This window comes from Strongylocentrotus purpuratus, unplaced genomic scaffold (assembly GCF_000002235.5).
Source record: "Strongylocentrotus purpuratus isolate Spur 01 unplaced genomic scaffold, Spur_5.0 spur5_scaffold_20, whole genome shotgun sequence".
NCBI lineage: Eukaryota > Metazoa > Echinodermata > Echinoidea > Camarodonta > Strongylocentrotidae > Strongylocentrotus > Strongylocentrotus purpuratus.
In genome coordinates this window covers 52,389,544-52,399,607 of record NW_022145606.1, presented here as the reverse complement: position 1 = coordinate 52,399,607, position 10,064 = coordinate 52,389,544, and the positions used below count along the sequence as shown (strand labels likewise).

At 36.2% G+C, this 10,064-nt stretch overlaps 1 long non-coding RNA gene across 1 annotated transcript; it reads right to left on the bottom strand.

The window, feature by feature from the left end:
- Positions 1-1,595: 1,595 nt before the first annotated feature.
- Positions 1,596-7,190, bottom strand: LOC115927551. The gene is made up of 3 exons (XR_004065727.1): positions 7,104-7,190; positions 1,982-2,114; positions 1,596-1,662 (listed from the first exon to the last, which is right to left on the bottom strand). It is a non-coding gene; the product is annotated as an uncharacterized LOC115927551 (long non-coding RNA).
- Positions 7,191-10,064: the final 2,874 nt, after the last annotated feature.

Here is a 10,064-nt window from a genome sequence, read left to right as displayed (position 1 = left end):
TATTAAATATATAGATATTTATATGCTGTATCCTTACAATGTGCATGCACCGATTGCATTTCCGAAACAGTAGTGTTATATGATATAGGGTGTGATTCTGCTAGCGGGATAATGAAGAGGTGTATAATGTGCACTCTTAAAGGTAATACAAAGTTTTGGTAAGGGGTCATGAATTTGGTTCAAATGAACATATTGGAAGCATATACGATCCTACAATATTCAGTAATCGTCGCGGTCGAAATCGACTCTAAAATTATGAAATTGTAAATAATAAACACTTTATGTTGAATAGCTCCCTCTCAAGGTCAAGATATTAATTAAGCTATGAAATAATGTTTATTGACTAAAATTGACTGATTAGCTATTCTTGTTCGGAAATTATATACCACAACTACATACTCTGAGATTTTCATGGTCGCAGCTACCATTGTACGGCCGTTGGAGCTATTTGAAATTTATCAAAATTTACCGGGAGCACCGGTAAATCTTTATATTCAATTTTTCTCGAAAGCAGAAGTGTTTTAGGGGCTAAAATTTCTGGTGTTTTTAATACATCCACAGGGGCATCCAAATATATTAAAATTGTAAAGAATCACTATCCACCCATTTTTCAAAATTTCCCAAAACTTTGTAATACCTTTAAAGCAGGGTAGAGTTGGGTACAACTTTTAACATAAGAGGTCAAAATGGGAAGATACATGTTTGTTGGATGAAATCTACTCAACCTTCGTTAAACATTGCCCAGCATTGGTAAACTCTTACCCAACAAACATGCATTGTTTCTTTCTTTTCCTCTTATGAGTAAAATGTTACCCAACCCTTTAAAAAGTATGAAGATACATATGGGAAGAATATAAATTGGATAATTCTCTCAATTTTAATTAATGTTAGGTTATTAGAAATGACTCCGTGCCCTATATACGAAAAGGCAATCCTAAAGCAGAGCAAGTTACCATGTCGTGCTTAGTCATTTAATCATCGTATTGTTAACTCATCAATCAAATGACAACGATGGTTGTTCGAGCCTGACTTGAAGGAAATAAACATGCCCTTCATAATGTTATCTTTTAGAAATGTTATATGCAAAGTCTTTTTGACCGAAATTATGCGCACTTAAAAGCCTCACTGTGTCATGCTTGTCGAGTTCTTCTTCATTTCTTAGTCTTTAAAACAACACAAAAAATACAATGCCGGTATTCATGACTATCGTAAATATATTGCCAATAAAATTATTTATGCCTGTACTGCACATCCACGAGTCATATATCAGCGTTAAAAGTATTGATATTATTAACTTAATAATTACGTTAAAAATGGCATTGATCATTTTGAGGCTGGTAACGGAGGTGGTATAGATTACATCGAAAGAAATATTATCCAGCCGATTTTTAAAGTTTGTCTTCCTTGATTTTTCTCATTTTCATGACTATGTGATAGAGGTGTCGATAAGAAAAAAATAGAGGTGGATTATTATTATTTATAGAATGAGCATACTATTTCTCATGCATTTTTATTTAGATTTGGAAATATTGTTAAATACAAGCTCGTACCGTTAGCAACGCACAATCATTGTAGATATTTCTTCGACGACACTACCATGACCGCCTAACCAGGGAGGTGTGACTTTGCCTAACCGTCTTAGCTGCTTACAATATTCTATTACTGCAATACGAAAATAAAAGACAAACAAATAATCGAAACAATAGTAAATCAATAAATCAAATCAAATCAAACAAAATTTGGTTGGTAAAGTTATCACGATATATCATCGGCCAGGATAAGAAGTGATAAAAAGTATCTTTTTGAAAGTGCAAACTTTCTACAAATCTGGTCGGATTACGTCAAAACATCATTGCCATGTTGGCACATTTCAATAGGTGACCGCACAATCATACAGCTATTAGAATGCCTTTTATAGGTTGGTTGTTTTGTAATCGTATTCGTTTTAGTTGTTTGATAACATTATAAATAAATTGCTTACTGTCTTGTTGCTCCTCAACACTCAACGCATTGGAATTGTCGATCTCATCTTCCTCGACTAAAACACTTGCTACCACGGCCAATGCAATCAGACAGTAGAGAGAAATCATGGTTTTTGACGCCATTTTTAAAGTCTAAGGAAAATAGAATCAACATGGAAATACATTTTGATCATTTGGTCAAAGATACGGTGACATTGCAATGCAATTAAGAATGTCAGCATAGAATCGTGACGTACTGAAACTTTCCTTTTACAGAATGAACAGAAATCGGACAATATAAAGTTATAACAGAAAGTGAAGGAACAATAATGGGCTTCGAGACGACAGGCTGCCAGAAAATACTTGAATTGTGGTTTACTGTGATGAATGCCAGGAGGAAGGCTTCAGAATATCCACATTCAATCATAGTTTTCGCTTTCAGGAACCATCAACTGAGAATGTTTGTAATGCCCTGTTGAAAGATGATGTTCCCGGCCGCGACTTTGCGTTTTACACCCTGGCCTGGACATTTTCCCGGTAAATAGCAATGAAACTGCTTGAATGAGTCTAGTCTACGCTCCTCGATCGGGCGCGCCAGTTCCAAATCGAATCGTACATGCACAGACCAACGAACCTTACTTGGATTTCGATGGCACAGACGTACGTCGATGCAGCATTTATACACACCGTACGCAGCTGCAATACTGAAGATTAATTATTAGTGATTGTGCGCATGCAGCTATTAAACGTGACGTCACCATATGAAATTGCACCATCCAAGTAACTACTTCGTTTTCAATAATTTTAACGTCACAATAACTTCAAGTAACAACTTGGATTGGGATATGTAAATTCTAGATGTTCGACTTAGTACAGGTAAATGATTATATTAGTGTTACGGTAGGCCTACTGTTTTCTTGAAATTCAAACATTTTTAACTTTTCATGTTAGTTGTGCACCAGCACCACATAAATGCTTGGGAAATTTCATATTTGCACTCGTTTCAAGCTTCAATTGCCAAGATGCAGTTTACAAGTACATGTACTAGTATATTATAAAAATGGTGAATAAATCACAATATCTCTGTGGAGTATCTAAATAATAATTATAATATTGGATGATCAATTTTCGCGAAATACGTGAAATATTGTTACTCGCTGAAGAAAAATATTTTCACGTATCATCCATTATTATGTGTATTCAGTTCGTTATCTCCAAAGTAAAGTGCGGTGCACGCCTCTGCGCCCATGAATCCGCCTATGTTCAGATCTCTTTTTATCTACATGTGCATGTATTTTCAAATAAAAATTTCTTATAGTCATTTCTTGCATCTAAATCTTAACACACTGTCAAATTATCTGTTCAAATTTCTACTATTGTTTGCTTTCACTTTTACTACATATTTCTTCTTTATATAACTATTTATGCATACACATACTCCTGTATCTTTTGTATTACTTCTCTGACATTGAAGGATTAGATTACCTTCACGAAAAAAAAAAAGTATATGAATGTAAAGCAGTAAATAAAGTGCAAATGAATTCATGTAAAACTGGTGTATAATTTCCTTTATATGTTACGTGTCTGTACATTACACTAGACAAAGTGATGAATGGAAAAAGAGAGAAAGAGAGGTCTTATAAACAAATATCATGAATTTAAAATGAGAAAGAGAGAAAGGGAGAGAGAGACAGAGGTCTTAGAAACAAATATGAATTCAAGAAGTGAGAAAGAGAGGGGGTCTTAGAAACAAATATCATGAATTGAGAGCTAGAGAGAGAGAGGTCTTAGAAACAAATATCAAGAAACGAGAAAGAGAGGGGGGGGGGGTCTTAGAAACAAATATGAAGAGAGAGAGAGAGGCCTTAGAAACAAATATGAAGAGGGGGTTAATGAGAGAGAAAGAAAGAGGGGTCTGAGAAATACATACGAGAGAGAGAGTGGGTCGAGAGAGAGAGGTCTTAGAAAACAAATATGAATAGAGATGGGGGGGGGGGGGGGGGGGGAGAAATGGGTCTTAGAAAACAAATATGAAGAGAGATGAGGGGGGGGGGGAGGTCTTAGAAAACAAATATGAAGGGAGAGGGGTCAAGAGAATTAGAGAAATTAGGTCTTAGAAACAAATGACATGAATTTAAAAAATGAAAGACGTGATCCCACAATAATAGAAAATGGTACGAGTGCAATATTTAAATCACAGTTTATGTATTACATTACCATTACACATATTATGTCGAGTGTAGTCTGTGTATGTGTCGATATGTGTACACGTGTGTTGGGGGGGGGGTCCGAATCAGCAAATGGTTTGAAAGTAGGCTACACGTCAAAAATTGAAACCCTGAAGAAGGCGGAATTAAACCACAAAAACCATAATATTATTTGGTTTCTCTCTTTCCTTACTTTGATTAATTCCTTCTCTAATTTCTCTCTTTCTTTCAAGTTAGTTTTTGTTTTCTCTCTCTGCTTATGACATTCTTTGTTTCCTCTCTGTTCTTTAATTATTTATTGTTTTTCTCTATTTCCTTCTGTTGTTATTCGTTGTTTTTCTCTCACTCGTACGTCTCGATACAAAAGTACATGTACCGCGTACCGCGACACTGGACATAATAGGACGTACGTTGAGCATTGCAGAAGAGCTACGTGCGCGCGCAATATCTTGTCATGGATAGACTTTTCCCAGTCGGTTCCTTGAAATTTATTGGGAAAAGGTCCAGGCCAGGGTGTAAAACGCAAAGTCGCTTCCCGGCCCACTTCTGCACTGCTCTCATTGCATGCACTTTAATAACGGCTTTGACGATGATAAAGATTCAACGCACAGTCTCGTTTTCAAAGAATAGAAGAAGGCGAATGTAATGTCTTTAAAATGCTATCGTGACAAAGAAAATATTAAGAAATTGAATTTGATAAATGATCTGACAACAGTGCTTAACATACTTAGTATGTCAAGCAGTAATGAGTAATGTTAGAAGGTAGTCTACCTTCTAACATTACTCATACTTACGTAAAGCTAATCTCAGTGAGCTCTGGTATGGGAATCGTATTTTGAAAGACATTCGCTACGATTTATTCTAGATTGTTGATCCTGCAGCATATTTCCTGATCTTCATATGCTCATTTCTCAGCCACTATACAATTTCTACCAAAATTATTGTGCCATTGTCATTTATTTGTAATCTTGAAAATTCTGTGTAAGTTTCGTTGGATTCTGTGAGAATTTAATCTCTATATTTACCAGAACTCAAGATTATCTTTAAACTTACCTCCCCAAATTTTTAATTGATATGAGCCATTATAATCTGAGCATGTTTGTTTGGTAAAATGTACCCGAAATTGGGTAAAAATTACCTAGTGTTGGTATAAAGTATTCCCAACAAACATGTATGGGTTTTTTAACCTCCTATTTTTAACATTTTACCCAATTTGCTAAAAGGGGAAGTCCACCCTGATATCGAGTTTAAAACAAATATGAAAACGGAAGAATGAGATGTTATAAACGTTGAATTTACTACGGCAAAAAGTTATTATAATTTAATGCTAGAAAAGAAAAAAGAGAAAATTGGTTTCCATTTTTGGCAAAATATTTTAGGCCTACCAGAAACATTTGTTTGAAAAGATGTATTTCAGTTCAAATTTAATAACATAAGAGACAATAAGATCAAACAATATAATTTTAAATTAATTCATAGAATATTGCCATCTAAAGACAATCTCTTTATACTGGAAATCGTACAGTCTAACGAATGTGAAATTTGTCGTGAAAAAGAAACTATTGAACATTTTATATTTCGTTGCAAGAAATTAAGAGTTTTCTGGAAAATTATCTCAAGAATTATATATTTCATTTTTAAAATAGAAATTGAAATTGATATGAAAATGTTATTGATTGGATATAAAATAGATAACAGAAAATATACTTTACTTAATTTTTGGATAAATTATGCTCAACTAGTTATATACAAAGACTACGTAAAGCGGAACTTTGGAGAAGTACCAACCAATCCAAAGAGGTTAATAAATAATTTTATTTCATCATTAAAATGTTATTTGAAATACAAAGAAAATATAAAATACTTCGATATTGAGGTAGTTAAGAAAGTATTAGAAATGTTAAAATGATCATTTTAAGATATTATGTTGACCTTGTATATAATTCATGTTTCATTTTACTTGTTTTGTAAATAATATATATGTATTTTGAAATGGAACAATAAAGTCCCTCTAAAGAGGTAAAAAGAAAAAAAAATGTATGAGTTTTTGAAGATGCGATCAATCAATCATCGTTCAAATTGGCAACTCTGTGACATAATTGTTGTGAGGTTATCACCCATTTGCCCTGTACTAAAAGACTTTAAAAGTTGTAACGGAGATTAATGCCTTACCAAGGGACACCTAGCACCCGTTAGTGTTACGAACCCGAGCCTTCACGTTTACGAGATCGTCCGCCTCACAACCGGGTGGTCGTGGGTTCGAACCCTGGCCGCGTCATACCAAAAGACGTTAAAAGATGGGAGTTGTTGCTACCTTGTTTGGCGTTCAACAATAAGGGATAGAGCAACGTCGATCTGGCGCTGCTCAGTGGCTGCCGGGCTCACGATCAATTGGGCAAAAAGAATTTCCGTTTCGGTTTAATAAAATTTGGAGTGGACTATTAGGCTATTATTATTATTATTATTATTATTATTATTATTATTATCACTGGGCCATCTCACCCATCAGAGTTGCCAAAGCAAAGCTCCTGATTAAAGTGCACTAAAAGCCCTCTGCACAAGAGGCGAAGAAATGTCTGAAGAAATGCAGACCAACGCTCAACAACTGAATATACATCAATTATTCCCAAATCCAGACTCTCAACTACCGAAAAAAACGTTTTACAGTTGCTGCTTCGAAAGAATATAATTTTAACCTGTCTTGCCACTTTCAAAAGATCCATTAAACATTCCTCTTCCCTCAGAAATAAAGCATGATTTACCTATTTCTGAGTCTTATGTTTCTCTTAACATTCTGTTACATAGTAAGGGATAAGGTACTTTTTGTTTTAGCGCTACTAAATAATCGATATCATTATCAATACAATTAAGAACTGACGGAATCAGAAAGACGTCTCATGTGCAACAGGCATAACGTAAGGGATGTTGGGCCTACCTGATTTCGATGCGGTGTTCGAGTAGAATTATGTAAGATGATGATATTCTTTCTCGTAGCTCGATGTAACGAGGTGTCTCTATCAAGATATATGTTGAATTAAAGTCTAGAGAGCTTCTGGTTTTATAGAATTTCGGAGCCTGCCATTACTATCTTCTCGTAACCGACAAGTCACCGCATGTAAAATTGGATTTTGTTTTCAACACTATGCTGGTGGATAAAACTTTCCAAAAATCAGACCTCAGAACATATTGTTTGATTATTTTGAATTAAAACTTTCAAGCATTGTCATTGTTCGTTACCGACAAGTTACCGCATGTGAAATTGAATATTGTGTTCAACATTATGTTGGTGGATAAAACTTTTCAAAAATCCAAAAAATATGACCTCATAACAATTGCTTCGATTATTTTGTATTCAAACTTTTAATCATCGAAGCCTGTCGTTCGTACCGACAAGTCACCACTCATCACAGTCATGTCAGTTTGAACGAATCGATCAATCGTCAAAGAATTGATTTATAATCGCTTTATAATTAATTATTTTATATTTCATATACCTGCATTCGGATTGTTCACGAATGAATATTTACTAGATAACTTAAATGTTCGTTTTCGTTAATTTCATCATTACTTTCTCTTTGTTAAATATTTATAAAATGTTTAATGTTGTTACATCATGCCTTTATTCCATATAAAAAGGAATACATGTTTACATTCAATACCAGGTCCATGTTCCCTTTCCGAAACCAAGGCAGATCGCACTACATATAAAACATATAGAAACAATAATGCATTACAGTTACAAATATATATCAATCATGCATAATAACAATTATATATTAATCATGTATAGTTAAAATTATGCATTAATCATTGATCAATATACATTCATTCATATATCGATCATGTATATTAACAATCATTAATCGTGCCTGCATCAATCATGCTTAGGTTGGCAACAAAAATTCAATTAAAAAAAAATAAAAAAATAAGGGGAATATGATTTTCTGAGCATGTGGGTAAAGGCTGGGAGTAGGAAACGATGTAAGAAAAAAAATGTGAAAGAAATGAGAAAGTAGAGGGTACATTATAGGTTGGAGATAAAGTGTAAACGAGTGAAAACAAGTCATTCCACTTGGAATAGACGGAGTGGAGGAAAAGGAGAAAGTAGGGGGGGGGTAAAGAGAGAAGAGGGGAGAAAAGGCAAGCAGATGGAGTAAAGGAGGCGGAGGTAGGCGAGGAAGAAAAGTTTGGGAAGAATGAGAGAGAGAGAGAGGCAGAAGAAGAAGAGGACGAAGAAAAAGAAAAAGAAGAAGAAGACGAAATAAGGCAAAGAAGAAGAGGAAGAGAAAAAAGAGAGAGAAGAAGCGTTGAAGAGAATGGAGTGTTAATTAGAGGCCGAGGTATTCCACATCCTTCCACTGTGATTCTTTTCTTGCATTGAATATGACAAAGGATGACACAACTGCGTACCTACTTATGTTCTGAAAGAAACTATTCAGGCGAAGAAGGACTGAACATTTCCTGAATACCCACTTTAGCCGTATTATGTTGTCTCTAGTTATTTGCCCCCTTACTCATATCTCAATAGCATGGTATGCAGTGGCGTACGCAGGATTTTTTCAAGGGGGGGGGGGGGTTAACATTTTGAAATCGGGCCGAAAATTTCGCAACGACCCAGCTAGTCGCTGAATAAGCGGGGAGGGGTAGGGTGGGGAGGGTAAGAGGATACTTTTTTGGGGGGAGGGGGGGTGGGGGGGGGGGGTAGGGGTCTCAAAAAAATCTCAACGACTCAGCCAGCCGCTAAAAAAGACGGGGGGGGGGGGGGTGGTACGAGATTTTACCCCCCCCCCCCCCTCTGCGTACGCGCCTGATGTTATGTCACACTGTAACCATTGTTTCTTACTTCGGCCACAAGTTCTTTGTACCGGTCGAGCTTTCTCGTGTGAGCAGCATTGGTGTTTGTCTCAAAGGGCACTGTTAGTTCGATCATTAGCATTTGTTTCATTCATTAGGGACTTTTAGATTTGCGTGGACTGATACGTGGTACTTCCATTCACGGCAGTGCTTTAAAAGGACGTCGATCGTAGCATAGACCTAATGTCTTCGTGCGAATCTAAAAGTCCCTATTCATTCTCAAATAACGACGAGATCTGGGCGTTGAGATGAGATAAATATGGGATGGGATGGTTCCGCCCGCAACGGTGAAACCCTGAATATCAGCATGAACTTGTTCGTGAGGGAGGGACTCTTTCGAAATCAAGACAAATTCTATATTCATATTTTCTTTACGCAAGAAAGAGAGGTACAGAGAACTATAGGGGCGGATACGGTAACGTCAATTTATCGAAGAAATACTCATGTCCTCTCAAAGTATTGACATTACATAATGCTAAAACTGCAACATTCCAGTTGCTTCTTCAATCCGGAGATATAGCTACAAATCCTGGACCTTCTACCAATCGAAACCCTACTATTGCACATGTCGATCATTCTCATGATCAACCAAAGGGTCACTTGACTGGACTTGTATTCAATGCACGTTCTATCCGACATAAAATGCCAAACTTACTCGCCCACTTGGCTACTGATCATACTGAAATCATTTGCATTCTTGAAAGCTGGCTGAACGCTGCATGTGAGGATGTCGAACTCGGGTTTCCATCTAATTACGTATTATTTCGCAAGGATAGAATGACCAAGCCTGGTGGTGGAGTATTGACTGCCATCGACGCTAGCCTTTGCCCTAGGAGATTAGAAAACTTGGAACATCCTGATCTGGAGTTGATAAGCATTGAGTTTCTTCTCCGCAAGAGAAAATGGCTTCTATTGTCTCTATATCGTCCGCCAAACTCCAATGCGCAGTACTGGAACTTGCTTCAAGCCCACATTGACAACATTCAGAGGACCTCAATTGATTTTGATGGTGTTATCCTTACCGGAGATCTGAATGTTGACC